Raw genomic sequence first — 11,288 nt, forward strand, 5'->3', positions numbered from 1 at the left:
GATTTTTGCAAGAACGTTGCTATTGTTTTTAGAAAACCAACCACCAATGATATACTAAAAACAATACATTCTTTTATCAATTTATTTAACATGGAAAAAATACAATATTATTAAACTAACGTATAAATTGGTGATGTTATTCAAGGACTTAACATTTCCATATCGGCCAAGACGAAATGGAAATATACCATAATCTGAAAACTCCGCAATATGAAATATTTTTTTCGAATTGTTATTATCATCTATTGTTTGTTATAAATAATTTCATAACACAATTGTTACATATTGAAAAACAATTCCAAGGAATTCAAATATTATAAGACTTAGGAATGTTTTGTTCATCTTTATTAATTCTAAGAATTGGTCTCAATTATATTTTGACTTTTGTTTTTTAAAATTAGATCTTTTCCCATGATGAGCCACAAAAACAATTTAACTTAACAACAAAAATGGAAAAACAAAATAAAAAAAGAAGACTACCAATGATCGAAACTTAGAAAACACAACAGAATGTCGGGATATATGAAACGTCAACTTAATAAATTTTTTAAAGTATTTAAAGATAATCAAACAAAACATTTTGTGTTAAATGTTGCGTCAAATCCGAAAGCGTTTTCGGTTTTCAGTGAAGGTGAAAAGGCAATAATGGCAACAATTATTAAAGAATCCAATTTAACTTTTGATGTAGTTGATACAAAACCAAATATTACTTGAGAAATTTGTATTTTTCATATAACTTGGCAAATATAGTTTAGAATTAAAAGTTTGATATTATATTCACACAAAATAAAGAACAGTGAATCAAAACTTCAAATTGTAGTATATCATAACGGGATTATTTTAATGACCACAATTTGTGAGGGAAGCACATCTGTTGTTTAACTGTTTACTTGCCACAACAAAAAATGGGTCTTAGTGAAGGTTATATATTAAGTGATTTGGGATATAACGAATGTAATAACTTCTATAAAAAACCCAATCAACATCAGACCCCGATGCCGCAAAGTTGTTTAATTACTTACACTCCAAAATGAGAAATATTATTGGGAGGGATTTTGGAAGAATGTATAGTTAATGGAAGTTATTGGGATGTCATATTAATTAAGTTCTGACTTATTTTCTTATATAATAAGAGCAGGTTGTAATATTTAATTTCATGCTTTCAATACGAGATGAATAAAAAACAAATTTGAAAGGTTTGTGAAAACTCAGAATAGTTGTACTTAGGTTTCTATTGAAACTTTTCATTTGGAACATCCTAATCAAGAGAATTGTTTTGATCCCGAAATTACAGATTCTATTTAAAAACCGATTGAACAGTTTTTAAATTGATTAACCCCTTTAAAAAAGGAAGTCTATTTTTAATAGGGTTAATCAAAAATATATCTTTTCTTGATGCATTTTTAATTCAACTCTGATAAATATTTCCTTTTTAAAATACTTTTAAATGATGCTGAAACGTGACGATATGATGTGAAATTTTTATATAAAAAATGAGATGATGAAAATGAACCGTTGAAACCCGATCCAACACGAATTGACAACCCAATATTTTGATGATCTCACTTTATTAATAGCAATTTAAATTTATGTCATTTTAATTAAATAAATTGTAATTGATTGAAATTTATGACATGTTTTATGGGATGGAACTACTCATAAAATAAGAAATGTTGAATGGTGTATTTTGATTGTTTGTTTACTTTTTCGAATCAAACAAAATTTACTGATTTGAACAACAGAGAAAAAAAAACGTTTAAGAATTGGTTGTTTGTAATTTCATTTTATATAAGTCTTTATAAAGTTGTTGTATATAATTAATTTCTCTTTGTTATTTTAAAGAAATATGATGTTGTTTATATTTAGAAATATAATACAGTGGCAATATTTAAGTACTTAATTTGGAATAAACCCACTTAAGTGAGTAAATTTTGGTTTTATTTTTGGAAATAACAAAATATTAAAAAAACTGAAATTATGTTATAAGACAAAAACATTTTAATAATAACAAATTAATTTTTTTAAAAAAATAATATTTTAATAACATTTTAATAACAAAAAAAAAACAAAAAAACAAAAAAGAACAAATAATTAATTAAAATTTATTCCATGACATTTGCAAAACTTGGGCTATATGTTGATTTGTTTTGATGAAGACTTTATGATTTTTTAAGTCCTTTCAAGTTTAAACACCGTTTTTTCAATGATTTGAGTGGAAAACTTGTCGAATCCAGAATCCATTTGGTATTTGACCAAAAAGTGTACGATTTTTACATTTTTGTGTAAAAAACCACATTTTACGATTTACACAAAATGTAACTTATTTTTTGATCCAAATGTTTCTTTAAAACAGTTTTCAACAAAGGTTCAAAAGTTTAATTTAAAAATACCGACTTTGAAGTTTATAAATTAAAAAATAATAAATTCAATTTCAATTCTTTGTATTATCCCGTTTTTTTCTCTTATTGTTCCTTAAATGTTATTTATTTGTTATTGTTATTGTTTGAATTTTCGTCTTTATTTATTCATTCGTTTATGTTTTTTATATTTCTAACATCTTCTTTTGAATCTTAACAACAACTGTTATGAAATATTTTTTTAATGTTATTTGTTCAAAAACAATCATTGAAATAATGTGCACAAAAAAGACCACAAATCCAATCCGGCTTTTATTTTCAAGCTAGTCCATTGTGTTCGTCATTGTTCTTTTTTCACTTTTTGAACCTTTTTTGAGCTTCTTTTTGTCAAAAAATACTATTCGAAACGAATTTTGTAAAAAACAAAAGCTAGATTTTAAGTTTATTTTAATTAAAATAAAAAACCATTTCAAATATTTTTTCTTCTTGAGCAAAATTGACTTTTTTCTCAAAAAACAAAGAAAAGACCCAATCAAAACCATTTTCCTATTTATAAAGGGTGGTACTTAAATTTTTTCTATTTTGGCTTAAAGTTCAACCAAAGTTTCACTAAATTTACTCACTTAAGTGAGTTTATTTTAAATTAAGTGGGTTTATTCCACTACTGTACAGTATTATATTTCTAAATATAACTTTGTCGTTAGTATGAAAACAATGTAAAGAAAAAACAAATAAAATTTATTAATATAATAAATATAATTATTGATTTACTAAATTCAAATGAAAAAAATCACAAAACAAAACAACAAATAAACTTATTATATTAATACTTTTTATTGAATATTTTATAATCAATAAAAAGTAAACAAAACATAATAATTCAAAACACGAAATATCTCAAACAAATTATCAACAACAACCAAAAGCGAAAAAAAATAAAACGCATAAATTTATTCGTTTTATTTTTTCACTCTTTCACTTTTTATTTTTATATTTTTAACTTTTTAATAATATAATTATTATAAAAGTATAATAACCAACAAACAACACCGAAAAATCACTTATTTTTTCTTTTTGGCGAGTCTGTCCTCCTTTTCTTTTTGTGTCTCCAGCATCAAGCGCTTAACTCCCTTTGGAGCAGCAAGCACATGCATGTCTTCTCTATATAAAAAAGTCTCATGCATTTCGAATAGGCCACATCTACCTTGCATATCTTATAAGCCTTTTCTGAGTCTGGCACATTCTCTTCTTTCCATTGGTCCAATACTGTCTGGAGAGCTATCCCAGATTGTTTAAAAGCACTGACGATCGTTTCAAGTCGATCCTTTGATTTCCAAGAATCATAAATAGACATGATTCTTTTTTCGACAGTGGCTTCTGCATATTCTACTTTGACTTTGAGAAGATCGTCAAACAACTGATTTGTGTGTTTTCCGTTCTCACACATATACCGTTCGAACTCCATTTTCAAGAGTTCATTCTTCGCGAGGTGCCCCTTGACAGCAGCAAATATAGATCGATAACATGTGAGAAACACACCAACTTCGACACCACATCAACAAACAAGTCAAAACAAACTTCATCCAAGTTATAGACGAGCGCAGCTGGTTTGTCTTCAACGGCCCTTTTCAATTCAACCAAGTACTCCATAATTATTTCTTTGGTCACAACTGCTCTGGACTCCTCCATTAATTCGCCTTTCTTGACACCGAGTTTGTCCATTTTTCTTATCGAATCGTAAATTTGCTTCGTTGTCACCACCTCTCCTTCTTTCAAAAGCGTCAAGTTTACAAAATCTTTCACTTCACGAGGTTCCACTGGATTTTTTGCATTCTGAAAAGTTTCAACGAATTTTTTAATTTCATCATTTTTTTATATTCAAAACTCGCGGTCGACCATCTTCCCTACCTCCTTTGTTTTTTCAACCTTTCTTATTTGTTCTTCTACACTTCTGGCTCCTCCAAAAAACACTTTAATATCCGTTTTCCATCCACGACGCTACCCAACATCTCCTATTTGTTTCATAACGAACTTTATTTGCTCTTAATGGTTCTTACATTCATTTACTTCTTTTTCACAATTTTATAATGTTCTAGATACCCAGGAAACAATTCCAATTTTTCACACGAAAAAGGAGTGGTTGCAGGGGATGGAAGGAATGTTATCAATTGTCTTTTTTTTGTTACATATTGTTGAAAATTGGGCTTTGTACTAATCTGAATCGTTGTTTATTTTATAGATATTTATTTTGTTGATATTAACACTGTTTATGGCACAAATATATTTACAAATTTAATTACTTTATTATATTATTTGATTTTAAAAATGTTTTTTTATTAAATAATCATTTTAATTTAAAACTAAACCAAATTTAAATAAATAGTAACTTTTCTCATTAATTGTTTAATTTTTGGTTATTATAAAAAAATGTTTTTGAATACTTGTTGTGTTAAATAATGCTTAAGAACGTAACATTGAATATACTCATAATCAAAACAATCAAGAATACAAGAGCTCGATTCATGTATAAAAGTGTTTTTGGCATCTTTTTGTGCTTTAAATGTCGAATTTTATAATAATTATTAAACAATGTTTATATTATAATTTAAGTATTGTTATTAGTTTATTTTTAACATATAGATTCAATTTTTGTAATAATTTTAATCAGCTTTTTCAAACATAGTCTATCAACATAACATGATGTTTAAAATCAATTTCAATAACAGGAACATGACAGGCACGGTAAAATATTTATCTCTATATTACACAATTTACTTTAAATGAACAAAAGTTATTTAACACCGAGTCATTTTTCTCCTCTCTACTATAATTATTTTGTTTTTATAACGTTCATTTTACAAAATAATATTAAAAATATACACCACATGAAGTGTATATCAAGTCATCAATATGATTTAATAAAACATGTTTGAATATCGAAGAAATAATTACTATTTTTATTTTACTAAAAAAACTCGAGTCGTTTATCTCCTTCCAAATTATTTTTTTTATTAAAAATATGTATTTTTTACCCGTCACGCCTCTCCGAGACAATAAAAAAATTTCGCATTTTGTATTTTTGAAAACAAAAAACAACAAAAATCCATTCCAAAATGGCTTTAGTCTGATTGGGTAAAAAATGAAAATAAAAATAACTCGAGTCTTAAGTATACCTAGGCTGTTCCAAAAAGTGTGCAAAAAAGAACGTGAACCAGGGTTTTAGAACATACAAAATACCAAAAAATAATTGAATTATGTTTTACATTTGGTTCGAATGGAAGTTCTACCAAAATCGACAAGGGATTGATCATTTACAACCAGTTTATCACACCCCTATATACTCATCATTTCCTTACTGAATTTAGTTGTTGTTTTTCACAATAATTAACGATAAATTGTTTAATGATTAATAAAATTATAATTAATAACCCTTGATTATTATTTTTAAATATTTTTTAAAAAATATAATATGATTTGTCAAGTTGCAAACATTACAAAAACTTATTTAATGAACTTTAAAAAATGTCAAGTCTTTTAAAATAATACAAGAAAAGGAACAGATATATCACATTATTTCACTTAAATATCAAAAAGACTTTTTAATATGATCTGGATTAAATTACATGATAGGAATGATATATTTAAAAGTTATTTTTAAAAGACATTCTTCAAAATTAATTTTTGAAAATTTTGGTTGAGAGTCAGTCGGATAACGTTGTTCAGTCCCCAAACGTTGTTCACCTCAGAATCTTCTAAATAACGGCTAAATCTTCTACAAAAAATCAAATCTCAAAATATAACATTAATAAACATTCCAATAACATTTTCTTTTTCATATTAGAGTATTTGATACAACGTTGTTATTTATTCAAACCTTGTTTTTTCGGTCTTATTTGAAGAAGGTTCGACTAAAAAATGGAGTTTTGGCAATTTTGTTTTTTGTTTACCTCGTTTTTTGTAAACAAATCTCTTCTTCCATAAAAAAATAATTTCATAGCCTTTCAAATGTTATTTTACACAAAAGCAAGAAATAGTCTTGCAAATAACCCAATTTTTTGGAAAAAACAGTCCCAATCTTGAAGAAAAATAAACTTAAAAATGAAAGGAGGAGGTGAACAAAACCCATTTTCCAACCAAAAACATAAAAAAGAATAAAACTTCAAAAAGAAAAATGCTTCTTCCACATGTTTTTTCGAGACTATTTGTTTTTAATATGAGACAGGTAAATTTCATTGATGCTCTTTGTTCCCAGCAAGATGTCAATGATATTGTTGAAAATCTCGAAGTTTTTCACAAAGATCTTTTCACCATGCACAAGAAGTTGATAACAAATTTAAATTGTGTTATTTATAATTACAACAACTTACTCAACTATTCAATCACCGACATCAAGACATTGATCCGAACCTTTCAATGTGAATAAGACTCTCATGTGAAGATCTTTGAATAACTGGAAATGATGACTAAGAACGCGAAGAAGATGATGAACATCAATGAACATATGGTACAGTGCTTGTAATGTATATGAACTTCGTTTGTCCCAAGAGCTGGGTTCCAACAGCTTATGTCGATTTTGGAACATGACAACATTCCAATTCTAGGAGAAGTGATAATCAACAGAATACTTCATGTCGAGGTACCAATGGAAACCGTTGAATCTCCTGTTGAATCTTTGGTCGTCGCCAACAATGAAGAAGTTATTAAAGACTTGACCATGAAAGACGTTGAACCCCATCAACAAGAAGTAAACACTAAAGACAGTTTCTCTGAATCATCGGTGAAAATGGCGGAAATCAACATGAAATTCAACAATGACAAGTAGATTGTTGACAGAATTACCGACGATGAATTTGACTACAATGGTCGTTATGGCTATCTTTTGGAAGCCGGGTTCGAAGACAAGTTTGAAGAAATCATAAACAACATTCCGAGATTCCAGAAACTTGAAAGAAACAAAGAGGCGAAAATTGGAGAACTCAAATGTTTAGATTTAGTGAATGCATGGGAGACAAGTGTGGTATTAAGAATGTCAAATTGTTGGAAAGTGTGACTGCATCCATACCTTCATATATCTGGTCGAGGCAGATGAAGAAAACCGAAGAAAGGTTGTGTTGTTCAGGGCTAGAGGTGTATTTTCTGCAAACAAAAAAGACGCCATAGTCAACTACATCGAAGAAAATCAAAAATTTAGACTACCTATGACTTGCACGCAGTTGATGTTGTTTATGGTCGACGAGTTGGAAAGAGTCAAAATTGGTATCAGGGACTTGTATAACTTTGTCAAGAGAGAAGAATTGTTCAGACTGCTTAAAGAAAGACCATAGAAAAGCTTCGTGTTGATGTTCAAGAATCATAGATTAAAGTGTATTTGAAATATTGAAATCTAATGTGACTGGGATCCCGACTCCTTTTATCTTTAACTGCAATGAGTCAAGATTCCAGGAATGGGCCGAAAAATCTGACCAACATGCCATTATCACGTCAAAACATGGAACAGAAACAGTTATGTTGGCAGTGGATAAATAATGGGCAAAACTTGGCGTGTTAGTGACTGTCTGCATTAATGGGAAAACATTCCCTTTGTATTTTATTGTCCCCACTTTAAGGTCGAGAGAGAACTCCTCGAAGTTGGGATAAAGAAACAAAGAACATCTCTGAGATTATTTTTTGTATTAAAACAAATAATCCCTTTTTATCGGAAATGAAAACAAACGAAAAATAAACAAGTTAAACATATTATTCCGTTAAATTTCAATAAATTAAATAATGGAAAAAATTTGTTGGTTTTTAGATTGGTGGAGGTTTAAAGGAACTGTAAGAGGGTTTCAAACACTTAAACCCAGACATTGGTTTGTTGTTTCACTTCTCTCTTCGTACTTATCATACTCATCACAAAGAACAAGTTTAATACAGTCAACTCGTTTCCATCTGTTTCCCTCTCTCCTCTGTGCCAACTCAGTTACCATTTCCCACATTCCGCAACCTCAAATACACCGACTCAAATTGAATCCTGCCATTTTTTTTCTAATTGGTACTCACCCCTCCTCCTCTCTCTTCTTCAGATCGTTCTTTTGACGGTGTTTTGATAAAACGATCTGTTTCGACTTGGAAAACTAAAAATCTGGAATATAATTGAATTTGAATTTTAAATTGTTTTAAAATGGAAATTACAAATAACAAAAAAATGTTTCTTGTGGCGTGATTTTTTGAGTTTATGGATTGCTATATTAATGAATCTAAAAAATAGAAGATTCTTGAATAAACAACGTTTGAGAAAATAACAACGTTGTATCAGGTACTCTATGTTTTTTATTTTTAAAATCAAAACGAACATAAAAATAATAAATTCAGTTAATTTTAAGATCTTCTCGTTTTTTTGGTCGCAATCAACAAACGCCCCCGGAAACCATGCCAAAATGACGATCTCGAATTGAGACTATTCAATCGGCGAGAGTTGGCTGGTTTCCATTTGCTGTGGTGGAAACGTAGAAAGCGTTCCGGCGGGTCGTAGCGGTACAAACCAGAACCGCCTCTGGTTTGTTAATATATATATATATTAATTTAATTTAATTCAATTCTATTTAATACAAAGAACAAACTTCTTATTTTTTAGTTCAAAGATAATGTTTAAGTTCTCTAAAATCAAGGATAAAAGTCGTTGGTGTCGTCTTGGCTTAGTTATTCACTCTTTTTTCTTAATGATAAGTCTGTATTATTTCAAGGGTTTTTATAATATAATTGATGGTTTTGTATAAATTGTTATAGTATTTTAATTTTTATCAAAGTGATACATTAACTTATTTTATCGGATTTAAATTCAACTTCAATACATTTTACTGCCAGTTTTATACATTATTTGTTTCCGTTATATTTTTTAATAATAAACGATTAAAGGTTCAAAAATCCATTAGAAACTATATTTTAACTATAAAAAGACTTATAAATGAAAACTATCAGTTGTTTAATTTTAAAGCTTTGATTTTTTTGTTTTGTAATAGACCAAGTAAAAAAATTCAAAAAATGTTTTGATCATTATAAGCCTAATAACAAAGACCATAAATGCCTTTTGGCAACGACACTTGAATGTGGAATTACAAGACCCAAGTGCTCTTTAAAAAATTGGCTTTAGTAATCATAATAAAAGCTGAACACATTAATTATAATTTAGTATAATTAATGTGTTTGTGTTTTATATGTTGCTGTATTTTGAAAAAAAATAAAATTAATTTATCGTTTGTTTAATGCTTTCAACTCGACGTAGCATTGTTAATGCTAGGCTCTTTAGACTGTTTTATTACAAAAAAAGCTTTGAATTAATTTATTTTTTTCTTAAATTGAAAATTTTTAATTGAACATCACCAAAATCTCTGATATGTTCAAACATATCATCAATTTAACTTGATACCATATTTTAGCATTTTCTTAAGTTCAAAAAGCTTATAAATTATTTGGAATAAAAATTATGTCTTGCTTGTGTTGAAAAGTGTTCTTTTTTCGATTTTTTTACTCATCAAGTTTTTTGTTTTTATTTTTTCTGGACATGTCATTTTGTTTGTAAATAAAAGATAGATAAATTATTGAGTCAAATAATTACCAAAATTTAGGATTATTAGGTTTGACGTTTTTTTGTTTTGGAGTTGTTCTTATCCATATATTTCTTTTTTTTAATTTTTTAAATTTGTTTTAAAGCGGGAATTGCTAAAAAAAACTGAGTTTAATATAATAAATATTATTGTTATTTGCCGATAGTTTTGTTTATTGTGGGGACTTTCTATTGTTCTAATAATATAATACTAAAAACAACGTTTAGGGAGTGAATAATGTTAACAAACTGACTCTATTTATAAAAAACTTTTCACTTAAAAAATAAAGCAAACTATTTAAAAAACAATTACCGTTTTTTTAAAAATTTTTTGAACATTTTTTGGTTTTTATATAGTATATTTTATCTGCCAAATAAACCATATTATTATTTATTTAAATTTTTGAAAAATTAAAAATTTATCTTCATTTTAATTCTCTTACCATTTTTATAGGGATGAAGTAAAATCCATTTTACCTGTTTACCAAAAAAGAGAAAAAATTGGTAAAATATTTCTCCAATTTACGATCTTAAAGATCCCTATATTTTAAAAAACATTTTTATTAAAAATCAAAAAAGTAATAACATTTTGCATTTTCATCATTTTTGATTTAATTATATAGTTTTTCGATTTTTGCCAACATTTGATTATTATTGCAATTAATGTTAAAAAATAAATAAAAAAACAAAAAGAACCAAAAAAAATCCAATAATAACCAATGTCATTAAATTATTTTTTTTGACAAAAAACAATTCAAATGTTATTTTTGTTGTTTTTTAATTAATAAAAACATGTTTGATGAAAAAATCTTTTTATTTCATCGGAAGCTGATAAGTTAATATAAGTAAAAACAACATAAAAATAACAAAATTTTATTTTAGATTCGACGAACAAATTATATTATAATATGACACATAATATAAAAACGATTGACATTTTTTGTTTATAATTATTGATTATCATTTACTACCATATATCATTTAAACTTAAAGATCATTCTTATCAATTAATGTAGTGAAAAAAAAAGTAGATTGTATGTAAGTGATATTTAATTTTTGTTTTTGTACTTATTTTAAATAAACATTATTTTCATATAATAAAAGAAATATTGTCGAGTAAAAATATGCGTTTTATGTCATAATTATTCAATAAATATTGCAAAACAACGTTACTTGACATAATAAGTTTCAAATTGAAGTTGTTATTATTTTAAGAATATGTCTGATAGATAAAATCGTAATAATATAATCATTGTTATCATATTATTATTATCAAAAATATAACGATTTAAATTCATAATTATTATATTACATTTGTTTTGTTTTGAAATATAATGTCTCAAATTAAA

Source organism: Entamoeba invadens (assembly GCF_000330505.1).
Source record: "Entamoeba invadens IP1 unplaced genomic scaffold scaff_1105074724819, whole genome shotgun sequence".
NCBI classification, from domain to species: domain Eukaryota; phylum Evosea; order Mastigamoebida; family Endamoebidae; genus Entamoeba; species Entamoeba invadens.